Raw genomic sequence first — 5,011 nt, 5'->3', positions numbered from 1 at the left:
GTTTTGGGAGAGTAGGGTGTCAAGTACAGACACAAATAATTTTTCTTTCTTCTTCAAGGAAGATGATGTTGTCCTGAAGGACACAATTCAGGCAGCAGCATGGTGCCAGTTACAGTCCTCAAGGACAGCGTTTCTCTCCCAGAGGTCATTGGGATGGAAGGTTGGGAGCAGATGGCAGCATCAACACAGCGCAAATCCCATGACGGCGGGGATGAGGAAGAAACGTGGAAACCATTCAAATTCTCATTCAGATTACATACTGACTATGAACTGTTCTGTGTGGAGATGATGGACAGGAGAAACCTGAAGGTGTTTGCCTCTTTTGAGTCAAACACCTCTCCCCCTCCCCGTCCCCCCTCCCCATCCCCCTCCCCGTGACGCCTGCGCCACACGACTCCAATGTAGTCTGATAATGCAGAATAATGGCGGCGCTTGGCAGCTATGGCGGCGGTGACGGCGATGTCGGGCGACAGAGCGTGAAGCAAGAGTGGCGTCCACCTCACTGAGGAAGGCGTCAGTGTGTTCCCCCCCCCCCTTGAGACTTTGTTTGTTCTACTCTTTATTGATTTATCTTTTATGTTAATAGTTTACAATCTATTTTTTGTAGTTGTTATTTTTTAATTGTTTTGTTGAATAAAAAGACTGTTCTTAGTGCTCCTGTGATTGGTGTAACTTAATGTGCTTCACACATGTAGCTTTTCATTATGTCTATTGAGGTACATTTTTTGCCCTTAGATGTGGTCACTTCGTTATTCCTCACCTTACATCGGTTAAGGTCATACCTTTGGGTCCCAGTCTTCATAGTTCCCCAAATCTTATTTTGGCTCTTACTGGGCCTGTAACTCTCACAGACAGACGGGTACAGGAGTTCGCACACGTTGCATTGTTTACAGGCAAGGGTGGATTATCGCACGGGCACACCGGGCACATGCCCAGGGGCCCAAGGGCGGTGGGGGGCCCTAAGCCAGAGCTTCTGTGTGAAGTCGCTGTTAGTAACTTTTAATGTTGCATTGTCGAAGCAATCAAGCGAAAACAGCAATAGTAGGCCTATTAATACTGAGTAAAAAAAAAAAAGATCACTCGGGGGCACTATTTCAGTTAGTGAATTTGAGACTGGTCACGAACAAGGCACTGTGATTTAAACATGGAGCAACGGCGAACGGTTGTAACGTGAACTCTTAAGTGGAACCTAAATAGGTCCAGTGGAACAGCTCAGCGAAAAAAAAATAAACAAGAGAAAATGTATTTGCAAGTCGTTTAGGCTATGCTTAACTTTATAATAGTTCCATGGTACGCAGCAAGAAAGATACCCCGTTACAATACTCCTGTACCATCTGTTTGTATAATTTAATTAACAGCATGGGCTCCCGCTAGCTTAACATAGTATTACCGTTTACTCTTGTGTAACCAGGTGTAAGAAACACTGTTAATTTAGTACCATAAAAGAAGAGAGACTGTTTACTTTAATTATCTTATTTATTTTGAATGCACCGCTCAACTCGCATGGTCCCACGTAGGGTACCTAGTTCTCAGCAGCCAATCAGAAGCTACGCAGGCCACGCTCAGCCTGTCGGCTCGGAGAGCAACGCGACTGCAGTCGCGTTGCTCTTCCAGTCTTTTCGGATCTCAGCCAGAGAAGCGAGGGCAGCTGTGTGTTAAGGAGAAGAGGAAAACCAGAGAAAAAACCCAGAGTGAAACCTGTGAAAAAGGAAAAAGAGTCGGAGCACTTACCCAGTGGAGGTCCGGATCCAAGTGGCTGAACGAAGGAGAGTTACGTCGGTAAGACAAGTTAATTATCCGATGAAAAGATAGCTTGACGCTTACCGTCGTCGTCCATGCTAATGCTAGCTCTGTGCTTAGCAGGCTAACTGCTTGCCTGTCCTCCGGAGAGCTGCTACGAGGTTCGGCATCGGCATGCTCCACCTTGATACACAGAGCAACGGTGAGAAATTTGCTCTTTAGCTGCTCTGGTGCTATTTTCCTGTTGTTTTCCGTGTGCTGAAAGAAAGCAGTGGTGATATTAGGGAAAAAAGAGTAATTTGATATGTTGTGAATGTGATGAATATAAAACAATTGTTTATTTTGTATTGTGCAATTTATTGAAGACATTTATGTTATTCCAACTGAGTTTAAAGCAATTAGAGGGTACTTTTTGGTGCAGATCTCGGACATGAATAGGCCTATAGTGTAAGAGTGAACTAAGCACAATTCTTTAATACCTCTGAGTCTAACTCAAAATGTGTACTGTTATGTTATTTGCACATGGTTCAGATGTTTATAATTAATTGTTTTGTATGTTAATGGTTACTTGCCATAAGTATTATTTAAACTGTTCACATGAACAGGTAAATGTGTGAGCACTTTAATATTTAGTTCTCATGAATGATACACTAAAGATTGAACGTTGTACAACAAAGACAGAGATTTGAGAATTGAATAGAGATGAAGATTTGTCAGAATAAGATGTTATTGTGTGCATCTTTTGACATCTGATATCCCTAATGATGCATCTGAGAATGGATAGTGTTGAATGTATTGTGTGACCCTGTCTACAGGTCAGGTTTTTTAGAGGACTGAAGAGTCTGAGGTTCAGGACAACTTCCTGCTGTAAAAGATGGCGAGCCAACTACCCTGATTGAAGATTAGCACCGAGGAGATATTCACGTACACACTCATTCACACAAATAATACACTCACATTACACTACAAGGAAGGAACCTTGGAATCAGGTGAACTTGCAACACTCCTTTTATTTTAAGGGCCCCAACAGACATTTTTGTTTTAAGTGTGCACACTACTTTTTTTATTTTTCTTACTGTTTGGTATAATATTTTGCATTTTGTACGAACCAGACAAATTACTTTGTTCACTGTAAAATATAAGAGTGGCTACTCAATTGTTACTCTTGTGTCTGCCTCATTGTTGTTGCTCAGTACAGTGGCTCCTCTCGAATTTGGTCTCTTCTGATTCTGGTCCTGGTCTTATTGTTAGTCCAACTTATATTATACTGTAATTCACTTTTACACTCCTAAAATTGGTTACAGAAGTGGCGAGCCAGCCAGGAGCCATTTGATTTGAGCATCAATATTGAAGTAATGACCAATATGGATTTCATACAAAAGTCTGGTGTCAAAATTCCAAATGCAGTTACTGTCAGTGGAATTACTCAGGTAGCTGAACAAGATGAACAAGTGATTGACTTTCTAAAACAGTATGGTAAAATTGAGAGAATCCTTTTGGTTGATGATTCACAGTCCGAGTTCTTTCAAAACCTGATCGTTGAATATGCTAGCGGTTCAGCCTTAGAAGGTTTAGAACCTCGCTTACGTACATGTGCATAGCACGAGATGACCCCACTGTTGTCTATGAAGTAAAAACACTCAGTAGCGTGTACGCTACCAAGGTTGGAAGTAATGTTACCAAGACATACTTAGCTGAGCTCAAGCAACTAGCTAAGATGAGTGGCAAAGACTATTGCGTGGTGTTGAAGGAAATGATGTCTCAGATCGGGGAAGATGTTGAAACTATGCAGCCCACAACTGAAGAATCCTCCCCCACACATGTTGAGACCACTGTCGTATCCCCACCCACTCATCAAGAGCAACAGTCTTACACCTCATTTCCAGATGCCACACCAAGCAGCAACGGTGCCACTGACCATGTTCCCCTCACCAATGGAAAGAGAGCACCGTCCCTATCAGTAAGTGACTTGAACCCACCGGACATCCAGAAGGTCGTGGTCGAGCATATTGTGCGGAGGCAAGACGTTGTCCCACACATCCAATCCCAAGTGAGACTCCGCTCCTTCTCAGGCAAGACTCCCAGACCTAATCATGAAACTGATTATGACACATGGCGCATACACATTGAGTTGCTCCAGAATGATCCTAGCATGTCTCCTCTGCAAATATCCAGAAAAATCCATGAAAGCTTGCTCCCACCAGCAGCTGATGTAGTTAAAAGCTTACGGCCTGAGTCACCTCCTGCAGCCTACCTACAGCTCCTAGACTCAGCCTTCGGTACTGTGGAAGATGGAGAGGAGCTCTTTGCTCAATTCCTGAACACCCTCCAAGACCCAGGTGAGAAATCATCCACTTACCTTCATCGGCTCCAGTTAGCCTTGAACAGAGCAACAAAAAGGGGGGGAGTTACACATGAAGAAGTAGACAAACATCTTACTAAGCAGTTCTGCAGGGGGTGTTGGGATAACACCTTGCTCAGTGCCCTGCAACTGGAGCAAAAGAAGAGCAACCCACCCCCATTCTCAGACCTCTTGCTAATGATTCGCTCCGAAGAAGATCGACAGCAAGCAAAATCCTGTCGTATGAAAAAACATATTGGCATCACAAAGCAAAGAGCTCAGGTGCAGTTCCATGGCGCATATGTTTGTGAACCAGAGGAGAAAGATGAGAGCAGTATCAGTGCTATTGAGGATCTGAGAAAGCAAGTGGCAAGTCTGCAAAGCCAACTAACTACATACATGTCACAGAAAAACACCAAAGGAGCTAGCAGCAAGGGATCTGCAGGGAAGCAACAGAGCAGGATGTCAAAGCCAAATGATACAGACATGCAAAGACAAATCAAAAAGAAACAGACATACAAACCCAAGCCCTGGTACTGTTTTAACTGCGGCGAAGATGGGCACATTGCCCCCTGCTGCACCGACCCCGCAAACCCCGACCTAGTGGCAGAAAAGAAGAGGCAGTCGGAAAAAAAACAGCGCCAGTGGGAAGCTCAAAATGATTCAAACTTACCTTTAAACGACTAACAGTTCCTGTTGTGGGACAAACAGGGGCTGAGGAGAGTCAACAACGTCCCTCAGACGTAAACAAGGAAGACAAAACCCCTACTGAGATCAACAAAGACATTACACATACAGAGAACATTAAAGCTCAAACATGTTCCAGCTTACATCATCCAACGCAGGACCAACCGTTTAGACTCCCCAAACGGCTGGTTGGCATCAAAAGCACAGCCCAAGTGACTGTGAGAGGTGAAGAGGTCAACTGCC

General features: G+C 44.0%; 1 long non-coding RNA gene across 2 annotated transcripts; it reads left to right on the top strand.

The window, feature by feature from the left end:
- Window positions 1-1,393: 1,393 nt before the first annotated feature.
- Window positions 1,394-2,707, top strand: LOC132466346 (uncharacterized). Of its 2 annotated transcripts, none has more exons than XR_009527835.1 (3): window positions 1,394-1,779; window positions 1,864-1,942; window positions 2,556-2,707. It is a non-coding gene; the product is annotated as an uncharacterized LOC132466346 (long non-coding RNA). The 2 variants fall into 2 exon arrangements; XR_009527836.1 differs by having other exon boundaries at window positions 1,861-1,942.
- Window positions 2,708-5,011: the final 2,304 nt, after the last annotated feature.

This window comes from Gadus macrocephalus, chromosome 10, assembly GCF_031168955.1.
Source record: "Gadus macrocephalus chromosome 10, ASM3116895v1".
In the NCBI taxonomy this organism is placed as follows: domain Eukaryota; kingdom Metazoa; phylum Chordata; class Actinopteri; order Gadiformes; family Gadidae; genus Gadus; species Gadus macrocephalus.
This window is presented reverse-complemented; position numbering and strand designations above follow the sequence as displayed.